We start from the raw sequence: 17,114 nt of genomic DNA on the forward strand, positions 1-17,114 counted from the left end.
TATCAATACAATGATATAACCCGTGTTTAAACTTTCTTGGTTTCCTATTGAGAGTCATAAATAACAATTTTCTTTTGTCTCCGTTTTCAATTAGATCCCACGCCTTGTATTGTTCATCTTCACACATTGGAATATATTAAATGGGTTTATAATAAATTTATATTAACAGCGACGTGGTACTTGAAGTTTTAATATAAAGAAGCTCAGGTCACATTATTTATTTTATTCGATTCTAATCTGCTATTAGAGACAGTATTATGTTTTATTATTTTTTGATATATTTCCTGTTTGATATAAGGTTAAATAACATGAATGTAATAGCATGAAAGATTTCGAATTGAAAGGGTTACAAGAATTGTAAAAATGTTTGTAAAAATACGTACCTACGTATAATATGTACGGATATTTCATACTGTATTGCCTGACATCGACAACATGATTGAAAGCTATATTCACGGACTGCTGAAAACAGTTCAAGGATTTTTGACACTGATCTGTTTCCAGAAGTTTCAGTATAACTGACGCAGTAGTATTTAGACCAAATGTTATTAAATTATACTGAATCTACTTATATTTGACTAGCTTTGCCTAAATTATATACATACCTTCCTCGAGAATTAATCTATCTATTAAAAAAACCGAATCAAAATCCCCTGCGTAGTTTTAAACATCTAAGCTTACAGACATTAGGACAGACGCGGGAAGCGACTTTGCTTTGTATTTATATGTATTTGATATACTATAATATTTACAGAATACAAGGAACACGACATTTGCTCAGGGCGGAGGGCCACAAAAACGTTCTCAATAAAGGAACTATTGACGATTGCAGTGACATACATAGTCTACTGTGTGTTCAGGACGATACCACTCCTCTGCTACCTTTGCCTGGGCATCTCCTATATCATATGCCAGAGTCTGTGTTGCTTTTTTTTCTGCTGCTGCTAAGTCTTAAATAAATTTGTGAGATAAATATTATTCTTATTTAACTTTGCTAATGCACTGTGTAGGTATGTGTTAGGATCAGTCCTGTACATGATGTCTTAATGCAGTATTATTTCCAGCATGGAAAAATGACAGCGCTATATAGGTCGTCAAGCACCATCACTTTACCACACTGAATATAAAACTGCTATAAGACATAATGGCAACCCCACAGGACGAATAAATTTAGTAGGGCTGTTGTTTTTTTAAGTTGTACAAATAGTGTTTAGGCACGAGTAAAGTATGCCGTTTTTAATAGAAGTACATTAACAAATATGAAAATTCTATAGACACGAAAAGCCTTTAATATTTTTCCACAAGAGGAAATCAAATTCCCAGGCTCTGAGGCATATAAGAGGCTTACCCTATTCCAATAGTTGAACAGAGGTCATAAAAAGATATTCCAAATTGACAGGAAAAGGCCCATACTAAATATAACCAGGCACGAATATCATTGACGTGAAAAGAAATACAGTAATGTGGTTTGCTTCGTAGACCGCGTAGCATGTCAGGGTCTACGGTGTGCTACATTATTATTACGTAAGGCTACGGTCATAATATTGTAGTTACGTAATTTAGATTGTATATAGTAAATTTGTTTATATTTAACTTCTTAATTATACAAAACATTATATACATGGTCACTAATTATTGAATATCTTTTCGTACCGATCGTGCAGGTGATTATGAGATTCACAACTTTGCACAAATGTGGGTCAAAGTCCTATTTAATTCAGTATTCCTTTACAATATTTATTAAATTTCTTCTATACGTTTCTTGGTAAACACGTCAAGCATAGAAATCTAAATAACAAGACACTAGAAGTCGTAAGCGTGCGTGACCTTGTCGCCACTCAGGTGATTTGCACATCACCAGTGCATTCGTCACTGTTCAGTTGCTCTGGAGACCTATGAGTGTATACATGGTGTGTTTCAGCAATTCCCATTGCGGAAATTCTTCCACAAGTTGTAATTATACTTATAAAGGAATAATATTTCATCGGAAAATATTTTTTTTTAGAAATAATGCCGTTTTTCCTTAAAATTATAGAATATTTACAAGTATTACGATTGTCACCATAGTAATCGAAATAACAATGAATGACACAGTCGACCATTCTTATTATCACGTTTGTTCGTATTGGAGCAAAAAGTCTCATATACTTAGGGATGTTATTCTAAAATAAACCGTAAATTCGTGCGTTAGGATACATATTCAAAAGCTTAATTTAATAGATAAGTTAGTTTTCACTAAAATCAAGCTGTCCAATAAAAGGCATAGTTTACTTGTGTGTACTGTTTAGCTTTCGGTTTGAATGTGTTGATTTTGGCGACAGCGGTTTTCATACGAATTATGACATTATAGCCCTTCTATGTGTCTTGTTATTTAGATTTCTATGACGTCAAGTCATAGAAGTAACGTATATTATAATTTTAATTGTTGCCTTTGTCCACGAAACGTGGAATAATCAAATTCCAATAGAAACAAAAAAGTAGTATTATATTATATTGGTATAAAGTATAAACACATTATTCCTCTCTCTTTATCGCTTCGTATATGACAGTTGAGGATTAACCCAAAAACTTGGTCGCATAATCGAAGTCAATGTGACGCGTGTTTATTTTATTTAACAGAAATATCGAGTTTATTTAGGTAACGGAAAATATTTATTCTGAGCGCGTGTCTCCGAATTATTTCATACTCGCATACGTACGGTATGTGTACTTTAAATTTTGATTGAATGAAATAATATTTACGAGGGAAAATGCGGTTTGTGTCGTTAAAAAACGCGGGCAATTCATGTCGCGGTTTGCTAAATATGGATGACATGTTGTTTGAGTAAACATTGTTTATGTTTGTAGAAATGTTTTGATGTTTTGGCTTTTATGATGATTCAATATCTTTTTATTTCGAAATATAATACTAATATGATTATCTTGATTTAATATCGAGGAATTAAGTTATAATTACATAAAATTATGTACTAATGATGTACTACATAGATGACTGGACAACTTTATCATTTAGTAAAATGAAATATATTATATGTCTTTTTCGTCAAACCTACCGTGTGTTATATCATACGTATTACGTAGTATATTATTATTAGTCTGTGATTATATCCAACGAATTTCACAAAAATCGGTCAAGCCGTTTTCTTGCTAACACGAGAATTTGTATACCATAAAAAAGTTAAAGATAAGCTACCGTAAACAACCCAATGAATATTTATTTAAAACCTGACGAACTGTGTCGAAAAAGTTTAAAACGGTTTTGTAGATAGCAAAGCTATTGAAAACATCGGAATATATTCCTATGTACATGTTGATATTGCACTAACATCGTTGTTTTTTTGTAAACTGTTTTTTTTTCGAGCGTTAGTAACCAGGTGTTGCCAGCTTCAACATTTTATTTCTAAATTAAATTTGTCTGCTATCGGTAGGTGACTGGTAAATTGAAAAAGTATATTTTACGCGTTATTAAAATACGTACTTGTAATTACTTTAAAAGTATTGATAAAGATAGCTTACTTTGTTAATTTTGCTTTGAATTTACAAATATATGCTGCTTCAGCTGCTTGTAAATTATTGTATGATTGCTGTACAGTATGGATTAAGAAAATACACAAGAATCTGCGGATTATAACTACTATCATGTGGACATTGATGTTAATACAACACATTCTATAAAACATATATAAGCATAGTAAACATTACCACTTAAAACTGTTTATCTAAATCAATTAATCAAATTCATATTAAACATAAAATATAAAAGTTTACTCAATTCATACCGAAAGTAAGCAATTCATAGTAATTCGTCTATTAATTCAAATGGGTTAATAACTTTCACAATATTGGCCCCATCTATTAAGAGCCAAAGCAAACACTAGTACATCAATTGAAACAGCGCGTCTGAGTTTATTTGAACACTTCAGGAAGTACTCGTGTGACCATGCTGTATTAGTATCTACTACGGATTATATTTTTATAATGTACTAGCTGTGTCCCGCGGTTTCACCCGCATTGCTCCGCTCTTGTTGGTCGTAGGGTGATGATATATAGCCTATAGCCTTCCTCAATAAATAGGCTATATAACACCGAAATAATTTTTCAAATCGGACCAGTTGTTCCTGAGATTAGCGCGTTCAAACAAACAAACAAACTCTGTAGTTTTAATATATTAGTATAGATAAATACAAAAAGGTTGGACATATAACTTGTATATTAATGTAACAGGTATTTATGATCGATATTTGAAAGAGAGTTTAATAATAATATTATTACTTATTTGGAAACGTACTTACAAATACATATTTTTAAGTTTTTGTGTTGATTGAGTACAGAAGGTAGTGACTGGTGACCTTATCGTCGGCACATTTATATTGGTATATTTTTTAAACTACCATAAGAAGATAAATTAGTATGGTATCGTTTCATAGCATATTTTTTTGTGTTAAGATGCTTATTGTATACGAGTTATTGAACACAACGTTTGAATTTTATTGAATAGTCTAGATAATAAATATTTACTAATAAAGCGAATTCATCTTAGATCTTCTATTGGTCGACTAATCCTATTGAGTAGAAAGCTTCGTAACATTACAAGTTCTTTGTCTTCTGAGAAAATCGCTTCATTGGACATATCACAAAGTAAATAATACAAAAAATGATTTCACTTATTATTTGGGCAAGAATGAAATTGATATAGATAAAACCATCATGAAATATTAATAAATAAAGTTATTGTACATTAAAATCTTTTCTTTATTTATATATTTTATTAACTCCATTCTGATTTATTATAACAAAAAATTGTTATTGAATCCCAATTCTCGCTACCAAATTGTTTTGAGTTAATGAGCATTTTTATTCTAAAATGATTCTATTTTCATTTTAAAATATTGAAATAAATAATGTGAAAATATTATATTTGAAGAAATATGAAATGTAATTCTATCCCACGATTGTAAAGAATGTTTGGTCACCCTAGCGCCAAAATGTATCATAACAAACTACGAACCAGACATTCGTAATAGCATGAAATTTTAATAACCAACTCGGTGTTTACTACCGCTGAAAACACTACTCAAAAGTTCTTCAGGAGTTAAGTGCCGTCACCGTCTACTAAGAGGCAAATTTCTATTTATTTTGAATGTTTTGATGGATTAAAAAAGAGCGCGTATACCGAGCACACGTGTCAGAAGTGAAACTTCTTTGGCAAGATTCAAAGATACAAAAATCGTCGCCATACTCCATGGCGTGACGGTATTGCCATGACGCGACTTTGAAATTTTACTCTCAACGCGCCTAAAGAAGTTTTATTCCATAAAATATTTCATAATAGCTGTGTTTTACCTGAAAATAAAACACATATTAAATACTTACCTATATTTGAAGCTTACTTCATTGAGAAGGCACCTAGCTTTTTCCGCCTATTTTGCCCTCTCTTTCCGTTGTATATATGCTATCTCTCTCGCACACCTCTCCACCAGGTGGGCCGGTGGCGGGGCGCACGATAATGTGCGGGCGCTGGATGTTTTTTCATTGAGTCGAAATCCACAACAGGTGGACGTTAAGTGTAAGCTTCAAATATAGGTAAGTATTTAATATGTGTTTTATTTTCAGGTAAAACACAGCTATTAAACACTTGACCGTAATTTGAAGCTTACTTCATTGAGACCTGCTTGTTACCCACCTGGTGTACAATGTGACGCCAATGTGAATTTGAATACATAAGTAATTACTTATTTCTTTATTCGAAAGAGTAAGGTGTGCAGATAGTATACTACTAATAAATCACACAAATTTTTATATTATATAATATATTAACAATCCCAGATGAAAAGTTAATCAAATAAGAACCAAAAAGTTAATCATAATGATTAAAAGTATTAGAACTTATGAGATTGGTTCAAGCGTACCTTAGTTAACCTTTTGGGCTTGAAAAGTTAAAGTTACTACAATTTCCACTATCTTTAGCATAAATCTGCGAAAGCGCCAGTAACGACTTTCAATTACGCATTTAGATGTTACTTACAAAATGAAGCAACAGCTGATCCCGACGAGGCAAAAATACCTCAAACTCAAACCTTTATTTATTCAATTAGAACTCTGCAGAAGCATCATTGAATCATCTTAACATAGAATTACCAAATGTCTCAACTCACACAGTTTTAACCCAACCTGCTACAAGCGGACAAGAAGAGACCTTGGTCCTTACTTTTGGGGTCAGAAGTAAATTTAAAAGGTCACCCCTTGAATAAGGCAATAAAATAACAAAACAGGTAAATGGTTTAAATTATAATACAGATTTTTAACATCCAACTAAACCGTGCGGTATCTTTTAATGTTTAGAGCCAACGTCGCAATCATAATCTAAACATGGCTGGTACTTTCAGTACAATGCATGAATTATTTATTTAAAACTGATAGGTCATAAACTCTGTACTGGAAACAAATATACTGAACTCAAGAGACTAAAATGATAAAGAGCTTATCTGTGTCCCAAAACTGCAATTACTACAGCTAAGTACGTTACTTTTAATCAATTCAGTTTTAAGATATAATTATGATTTACATCAGAACTTATATACCGAAAGTCTCGGGACTACATAACGTGACTTATTTATAATAGTGTTTGTGCATAACACTAGGCAGTCAACAGCTATATGAACGTCAGATAGGAAAAGGGCCAAATTTATCCAGTCAGTAATAAAGGATTTTAACTATACTTATTATAATTCAACCAACTACTACTAGCTACTCCGTACGTCTTTTGGGTAGACGGAGGCAAATAGGATTTTTATTCCAACTATATCATTTGATATTTTGAAAATGTACTCCACATTTTCATACCGTCAGAGTCATTTTGCAGATTATAGTGGTGCAGCACTGAACACTGTCTATTAGGTGGCTAGTGCTGCTGACCGGGCCTTCAGTTCCGCTTTCCAGAATACCTTCACCCTTCTAGGTGCTACTACTACTGAAATAGCGGTACTCTATCGCGTCGTTCAGGTCTCTAACTGACAGGATTTCTCATATTATCGTAACAACCTCGCTCGTTCTAATGCTGGGGCCACACTAACGGGAAATGCCATTAATTAACGCGATAATGGACGTTAACTTTAGGTGTAGCCAGTATTATTTAACAACGGCATTAACATTGCCGTTTGGCGAGGCGATAGCTTTATCGCGAGAATTAACGCAATGAAGCGGTCACACTACGTCCATCTTGCTAGAATTTTAGATAAATTAACGCCGTTTTTATCGCCAACAATCGGCATTCACGTTGACCGTTCAAGTGTAGCCACCCACTTAACGCCTTAAAAATTATCGGATTAATTATCGCGATAAAGGGTATTAGACGTTAGACGTTAGTGTGGCCCCAGCATTACGAGAACAAATTATCGCCAAGGAATTCTGCTGCAGGATAATGGCAAGAGAGATTATAAGCTTAACTATGCATTATTATGCTCAGGAATATGGTGGATTTTGAATACTATCGTCGTCTGAAAGTATCTCCTTTCGATTAACTTCATTAAGGATGCAGATCTGATCCCATCTTTGTTCCGTAGGAATGCTACGACAGTCTAAACGTTACACTGGACAAAGAAAATTGCCCTAAATATAGTCGGTTGTTCCAACATCCGTAATATGGCTAGCCTACCTTGCTAGCCCTTGATTGTAACTGGTACCAATGCAGGCATTGCTCTCGTGTTGTCCACAGTTGTGCGAGTGCAAAAATGAAGAACAGAGCTCGTGGGGAGCTATGTCCAATGAATCTGTGTTAAGATTATGACAGTATAGGACAGTTAGCTGTGGATGCGAAGACAGGACATTACTTTATTCATGGCACACGCGAGGCAGCCACGGACAGCGATATAGCAAGAACTAAACTAGCAAAGTTTAGTTCGCTTACCAGACTTATATTTTAAAAGCCGTATAGTCTGTACCTACTGCATTTCATTTATTGCCCCCCCCCCCCTCAAAGCAAAGAAATGAACAGTCATTTGGCAGAGCTTTCTCGTTAGGGTAGGGGTTCCAAGTAATATCTAATAATAAGAGGCTTTTGTTTGGATAGATTGACTTTCCGTTATTTATCCTCTATCCTATGTAACTCAACAGTCAGTATTCTCAGTATTCGTTGAGTACTTAAACGTTTTACGTAAATAGTTGTATATAACTTTATTATACAATATAAAAATCCTGGTGGGATGACAAGAAACTTGTCTAACAAACGATTATCCTAATCCCTCAGCGATTTATTGTTTGAGCCCTGAAGAAAAATCTCATGGGTGCAATAATGAGGTAAAATGGGTTGAAAAACGAGTCAAATAAATTGCCTACAAGACCGGGCAACTAAAATAGGCCTATGAGAGGTCAAATATACGTAATCAATCGTTTGAAATTTGAAATTTGATTTTGAATCAATCGTCATTTGTTACATTTAATCGCTTTGCGATTAAAAAATCTCTTCCGATGTTTTTATATGAAAATTGGTCGGCTAGTGCCATTGAATGACGATACCAAACATACCGTTGACACAAGGCTTGGTGACAATCCTCGAAACCACCGCCACAAATCATCTGCGAGATGATATTTGATCCGACTCGCCTTCCTTTGTTGTGAATAGGCTTTACATTGGTAAATACGATTTGTTCAATTCCAATTTCCATAATTGGTAAACCAATGGTGGTTTCCTGATTCCTGAAGCGTAAACTTTTAGGATACGAAGTATCAATTTCATGCGCCCATTATTTGACGTCTCTAACCTTTATTGTATTTATTAGGTCATATTACTATACTGCCCACTGTGAAGAAGATTTCAAAACCTTTTTCTACCTACCTTAGAAGAGTGAAGATCCGATACGGTCATATCCAAAACTTCTTTCGTGGGTCCTCGTTGACGAAAACAAATATCTATGATCATTTTAATGATCAATACTTTGTATATTTGCACCAATCGCCATCAAAGCCCCGCGAGGGCTGATATATATTTGCACCATGTCTCCGTGAGGTACTGTTGTAATCAAAGCCCCGCGAGGGCTGATATATATTTGCACCATTTCTCCGTGAGGGACGGTTGTAATCAAAGCCCCGCGAGGGCTGATATATATTTGCACCATCTTTTCCGTGAGGGACGGTTGTAATCAAAGCCCCGCGAGGGCTGATATATATTTGCACCATCTTTTCCGTGAGGGACGGTTGTAATCAAAGCCCCGCGAGGGCCGATATATATTTGCACCATTTCCCTGCGAGCGACAGCTGCGCGAGGGATGTTTGTAACTAGAAATAAGTAGGGCCTGCCAAAAAATGCTTAAGAGACACCCTGCGAGGGTGGATTTGACCTGGCTAACCCCTGCGAGGAGTAGTGGCCACATTTATGTATTCTGCTTCAAGCAAGGATACACCTTAGTGCTAATATAAAATTAGCAGTAAATAATCATTTAAATAATATAGCAATTAACAAGGTCCTTTAACTTATTTTCCAATGTTAGCGACAACTGTCCAGGATGAATTAATAAGAATTGATTTGACTATGGTAATTAATTATTATGTTTATATAAAAAGAACTAACTATTTAATAAATTCATAATTCAAATCAATTCACTAAATTTTAAAATGAACTTCGATTCATATTTATTTTTGTTCATGCAATCGATGTAACATTTAGTTGCTTTATATCCGTTTTAACATTCCTTACGAACGCAACCATACCGTCGTAGGACGTTATATTTAATTGAACAAAATAATCTCCACTCACCCGCAATTTTTTACTTTTTGTCAAGGTGTACAAGTTTATAATATTATTCTAAAACGTTAGAAGTGAATTGTAAATCCTTTGAAATAAATGTATCTAAATCTAATTTATATTAAGGTATCTCGATAATTATTATACGATAACCCTTTCAGCACAAGTTCAGTAAACCAAAGAATTTAATTGTAAAATTTTGGTACTTACTCGTTTAAACAAAAAAGTTGCATCATTTGAAACATAGGAAACGTAATTTTCAATCAAATTAGCCGTGTGTAATATGTCTATTTTCACATAAAAACGGATCAGAATAATACTCATAAAAGGACACGTATAGACTACGGATAGTTTTGAATGTGTGGTACATTCATGGTACGTATCTACTATACATGAGCGAATTCCATCATTATTCAGTTGAGCGGTAACTCCCGTACGATTTATAAAATAATATCACAACATGATCACAACATGTTCTGACATGTCGTGACTTCTTGGAGCTGACTCATCTCGTTCGATAATTTTTAGTAATAAACTATTATAGGAATTCCGAATCGTTCCTAGCGATAGCGACAATGTAATAAAGTCGTAGCAATGGATTGTATGCCTGTAAAGCTTTGAGTTGGCTCATATCCATACTAAGTAGGTATTAATTGTAATTTTTCCAAGAAAAATTCACTTGTAACCTTGTAATAAAAACACATTATTAAAAATGAAATAAATAATTAAAAATATCTATATACAAGAGAGAGTATTTGATATATCTAGTAATATCAAATAATCACAAAAGTAATATTAACGATTCGAGTAAAGCCGAACGGTAACACCGTTAAAATAGCTTTACTCACAGTATTAAAAATTCAAATATTAATTAGTACATATTGCATAATGAAATATTTCAAAAGAAAAGATACTATTTCAAGTAAAATGTAACGGTTGTATCGTTAATTTTAAATATCTTTATTCATGCTATTAAGTATTTAAGCATATTGAAAAATAAACTATTGCTGAAGGATTCATTAAAAACCTCAGCATTTTAAATAAAGTCCAACGATTATACCGTTGACTTTAAAGATTTTTACTCATTTTTAAGTAAAATATTATTAGAATTAGAATAGATGTAAAAATAACTCACTGTACCGATCCGACGGGATACACTTTTTAACACTTTTAGCACTTGCTTTAAGCAATACTTAATAGCACCAAGGTTGTAGTCTTGTAGACAACCTTCTCGCGGCGGAAGCTAGACGCCAATGAAAAAACATCCAGCGCCCGCACATTATCGTGCGCCCCGCCACCTGGTGGAGAGGTGTGCGAGAGAGATAGCATATATACAACGGAAAGAGAGGGCAAAATAGGCGGAAAAAGCTAGGTGCCTTCTCAATGAAGTAAGCTTCAAATTACGGTCAAGTGTTTAATATTATATTCGTAACTTTGACGTGTTTACTCAGTGGTGTGAGAAATTACAAAATGTTTATTTGTTGGTATATTTACACTGCTTGCAAAGGCGCGTAATCAAAAACATTAATCATCTGTGATGTTTTAATTTTCGCGCCCTTTTGCATGTCAAAGCTTCATCTGTTTTCGACATTTTTGTCGATAAATCCCAAGTGTGTCAGTTGTAAAACTGAGATAATCGAATTATCGGCTTGTTTGAATTATTGGCACTGTCAAATTGAAATTTTTTGACCAATATTTTTAGTAAACATTGAATTTTAAGTGTTATTTTAATGCTGGAGCGAATGGTTTTCCATGTAAAATAAATTCGTGGTAAAAATTGTTTTCGTTTAATAAATAAAAATTTTATGTTTTGTCTCTAAATATCTATTATGTTTTGTTTTCGAATAAACGTTTTAAGTTATATTCTAAAAAAATTATCGCAGAATAAAAAGATTTAATTTGATGAGTAATATGCTCATTTTATGATTAATAAATGTTTGATTTTTATTAATAATGTATTTAACTACCTATTTCCCTATTATAGAAAACTAATATTGACTAAGCTTGATTCAGTGCACAATAATGTACATGGGTAAAATTTACCCGGCCACAACGACCAAGTTCTGTTTAGTAGCCACAAATCACAATGACGCCGGGTTAACAATGAAATGACTATTTTATTTTTGTCTAACTTATTATATTTAGAAATAACACTTTTATTTACTACAAAACGGAATTAATCGTTTCGTTTATTAGATTATGTTTCACAAATCCATTCGTTAATTAATAAAATACCTTCAATTTACGCGATAAAATATCAGTTAATTGGTAATTTATTTTCTGGCTTTGTGTAATGAATTTTCAATAATTGAGTGTTTTGCGAATTTTGTTTCCATAACAGCTGGATAATGAGTTAATTGAAATATCTACAATTAATATAATTGAAATATGAATTTAATTTCATATCAATACAGGGAATAATCGGGATGGAGGAAATTATTCTCTATTAGGTAGTACTTAAATTTTATTCTACACATCATTTTACGTAAGTATCAGTAATTTTTTTTGGCAGTTTTTATAGTAAATGGATTAATAGGATTATTATGATTTCTTAACAGTAGTAATTCCAGAGTGAAAAAATGACAGCTATATAAGATTTTATTAAACTGCTTTTCTATGAAAATCTGGTAGTCTGAACCTTAAGAAGCTTAATTTAAATGCAAAATTTAAGTGACTTCAGTTTATTCAGTACATTAGCCCGTAAACGTGGCTCCATAAAAGCTGATTGGGCATTAATCGTGATGTATGACGTCACGAGAAAGCTGGCTAAGGAAGGGAGTTTTCATAATATAATATGTACATGATTAAAAGATACGGTAAGATGTATGAATATGAGAAATGAAAATTGTGTGACTTGTATAAAATGTTAATGTTAAAGTGTATTAAAAAGCAGTAGAAATAATCGATAAGCAGTTCTTTCTCGGAACTGGGGCCTTAGACAAAGTAACAATTAAAAAACGATAACGAAGTTAGAAAAGGCAAAATTGTATGGGATTGACATACGCCGCGTTAGATCACGTGGTCTATCTAATGTCAATCCCATACATTTTTCCTTTTCTAACTTCGTTATCGTTTTTTAATTGTTACTTTGTCTACGGGCCCTGTTTAGAATATACTTAGCAGTGCTATTTAGTACACATTTAAAAATTTTAGTTTTATATTTTACAATTAAAAGCCAAATATCATGTGCCTTAATCTTATTTCTTATAATAAAATCAATCAAACGTTCCAGTATTTTTGCATTGAATAACAAAGAACTTAACGTTCGCACTTAAAACATATAACAAGTAAATACTTAGGTATAACTAATACTTACCACAAATCTATCACAGAGCAGCTTTGTAAATCATATTGTTATGTTTTATAGAGCTCCTTACACGCAATACTTAAGTATTGTTATAAAATATAGTAAGTACGTACACTAGTAAAAGCTTACTTTCTAAAGTAAGATTTATGGTAACAAGAACACTGTAGATATGTGTACAAAATATCGTACTACGCTCAGTTTAACAAAGAGCTGTTTCTCAAATACATAATGGAGAATGTTCACTAATTTTGATTTTTAGCACTCCATATTCTCTGTCAAAAATAAAAAATACTAGTGAAAAAATTACTTCGATACGTCAATTAGTTTCCGATTTAGAAGTAAAACAAGTTGTAAACGCCCGGTGATGGTGTGACGTCACACCACAACACGCTCAATCTGGCTCACTGTCCGCTAGCGATCGCGCGCCCGTGCCGTCGAAATTATAATTAAATACTTTTAAAAATGTCCAATCCAAATACCAGAAAATCATGTGCTGTTCCTAAATGTAAAAATACAACTACCAATTCGCCGGATAAGTTGTTTTTTATAGTTGCAAAGGACGTAAACAAAAAATGGTCAGAGGTGTAAAACCTTTGGTGTCAGAATTTTCCGTGTTCTTACATAGTACTACATATTATAATAACATATTACAAATCTGCGTAGGAGAAATAGCCTGTTCAGAACTTCTTAGCTTAATAAATTATCGCATCCCATCCAGATCAACACGCTCAAATGACTTATTTCATATACCAACCGCCAGAACCAATATGGGTCTTCGTGTGCCTCTTCACAGAATGTCTAGTTTTTATAATACCTATATGAATGATCTTGATATGTTTTCTTGTTCCTCTTCGTCTTACAAAATGAATGTAAAAAAATTGCTATTGAACATATAAGAATGTTAATATGTAAAGATTTTGCAAATACGTAGACCTATTTACCTCCGTCTTTATGTACGCATGAAAATATTAATCAACGATTGTCTTTTGTGGTTTTTTCCTTGTCTTTCCTACTGCTGGGTGTTGGCAAAAATAATATTATATGTTCACAGTGAAAACACTATAAGGAGGCATTTTCATGTATTTTTAGTTAATAAGATTTTTTTTTGTTTTATATATCTCTGTCTTTGTCTCTGTATGTTTTCCAATAAAGAAAATAAAATAAAATAAAATAAAAAATATTTTGAGAACATTGCAGCTGTTTTGCGTTATCCTTTGTTTTCTATACAAGTTTTAATATATACTAGACTGTGCTTCTGCTCTGCTCGTATGGGCTAGTATAGGTAGATGGCTAGTAAGATTTTTTCTTGTTTTAAGTTGAGAATGATATGGAGAACTATACTAAAATATAAGTTGGTCGGGGGAAGAATTAAACAAAAACAGGGTATAGTTCCACACAAATTCAAATTTCAGCAGGAAAATGAAGATAAACCTCAGAGATCAGCAGCGCAAAAACGCAATCGTATAGAATATTTTGAGAAACTGTTAAATAAAGATGAAACTTTGGCATGACTGTTATTTTATTAAACGAATAATAATTACTATTATTGGACTAATTAACGAAATTCGCGGACGAAAACCCTTCAAAATACTGCGCAAGCTATAACACCTACTACAGCGCTGCCGACTTGATACTAAGCGCGGGAGCGCGGCCGCGCGGCGCGTTGTGACGTGACGTCACAAGCGGTCACGTGACTTTAGCGGGACTCGATATTTTTCGAAACTTTGAATGCGTATAAAATCAAAACTACTTGGTATTTTTGAATACGACAAAAACTAGTGTATTTGTATACATACAGGCTTTACTGAGACACAATTTCAAGGGATTTGGCATACCTAGTAACATTCTTCATTAACATAGTACCTAAATAATTACCTACAAAACTTACTATTATAATATTCATGGCACACTTACTAAACTTATATTTATAACACATTTTAAATCGTTAAATAATAGACGCTCCTTAAATAATAAGAAGTTAGTTAAAAACTGCCAATGTTCTCAAGAGCCTATACATATTTTCAAATTATGTATTACAAAATACGAAGAAAGTATTAAAATTGGATTGCTTCACGCTGACACATAAAAACAGATTGTAACGCTTACATTCCAAGGATTCTGTATTGATTACTCAGCGTATGTTAAATAAATAACACCGTCTTAAGACTCCTAAGGTTTTTAAAAGATAAAATATAAGGGATACAGGAGAAAGCTGACGTGTTGAAAAGTTACCGGCTTTCAAGAAAATACATCATCTCAGACGGCCTTTTCAAACATCTGGATTTTGTTAAGGCTTGATGTGTTTTTTATAAATGCTTTTGGGCAATGTTTATGTTTGTTAAAAAACTGAGATGATTTAACAACATACAAAGGATTGGAGTTGGAATTGGATATATAAATTAATGAGTTTGATTAAAATAATTTTTAGCATACCTACACTGCAAGCTTATTTTGTTGGGGTTATTATGATAAGTTCTCTTACATTTATTTATATTCACTGTTATTTGCTAAGAATAAGTAAACTATCTAATAAAATCATTTTTCATAGTAATAAATACAAACATTTTAGAACCGATTTCACTCCTAATGCTCTCTAATTGAAGTCAGAAAATCGAACTGTCTTGTGATCCATTTATTAATTTTACGGGGTCGTAAAATATAGAATTTAAAGAGCAATATAAAGCTTCAGCCAAATGGATAAGTCATGTTCGTCGCTCGTAGATTATCTAAAACATTCTGAAAACCTTTCAACGTGGATTTTTGTTGATAATGAGCAAAGGAAAGTATATTTCGTAGTTGAAATGCGATATAGGCTTGAATCTTAATTGTTCGGTAATTGTATTGAGGTGTCAATTTCTGATTAAAAGTAAAATATTTGTGGGTATAGACCCGAATGACATAGGCATAGGTTTAACACCGAATGACATAGGCATATGAATTGATAAGCCGTAGGTATATTTACTCATGTAGTGTAGGTATGTATTATGGAGGCTTATTTCGGAAGAGGCTTTTAGCCTTTTATTAGATAAGTAGATAGGTATAAGGGATAAGAAACATTGAGGATACGAAATATTTAGATTATCTTCCATTTTATTATTGGATGACACATCACGATTGTTTAAGAATTTACATTAACATCTGTTTTTCAGAAGATTAATGTTACCATATTATTCTTGTAACTTACCTCACAATACTAATTACGATGTAGGTATATAATTCCTTTCCTTAATGTCTAACAGGTTCTGGATAAAACTTCTTCATATGAGAAAAAAGGTAGTTACGACTAAAAGGAAATTCTCGGAATAAAAACTCAGTTACTAGCACAAATATGTGAAACGGAACGTTTTAATGTCTTCTTTTATTCTAATGCAATGCTAGGATCCTGTTTAATTTACCTAGTGAATGTGCACATTTTAATGACAGTAATGAAATGAGTGTAAATAAGAGGAGTATACCTACTTATTTGTTTTAACATTAAATAAATATGTTATATTAATGGTATAGATATGAAAACTAAAACTTATCATCCCCAAAAACTTATTTTTATTAAGTACCTAATATTCTTTCGATACGAAACTAATATTCTTACGAAAAAAAATGATGGTGGGCAAATTAATTATGTTCTCGTAATTTTTCTAGAAAATCCATCTAATTTGAAATTTGTATGTACAATTTACATATTGCTATACACAAACTGTATCAAAGGCCTTTCCATATTATTAACTCATAGATAATCATCTTTATCATTGTTTCAGGTCCATATGAAGAAAAATATAACAAAAACATATTAGATGTGAGACGAGAATTAGTCGTCAATATACAGGCAGCTATAGAGAAGAATGAATCTTCAGTTAAGGTAATACTGAATTCAATTCCACTATGTAACAAACGAATTAAAATTCATTCGAATAGAGGTTACGATTCCAGCAACGGTTAATCTTCTATAATATAAAAATGAATCCCAAAATGTGTTGGTAAGCGCATAACTTGAGAACGGCTGAACCGATTTCGTTAATTCTTTTTTTATAATATTCCTTGAAGTACGAGGATGGTTCTTATGTAGAGAAA

This window comes from Colias eurytheme, chromosome 23, assembly GCF_061535395.1.
Source record: "Colias eurytheme isolate Ceu_HAF_F1 chromosome 23, ilColEury1 Martin Lab GWU primary, whole genome shotgun sequence".
Lineage (NCBI taxonomy): Eukaryota > Metazoa > Arthropoda > Insecta > Lepidoptera > Pieridae > Colias > Colias eurytheme.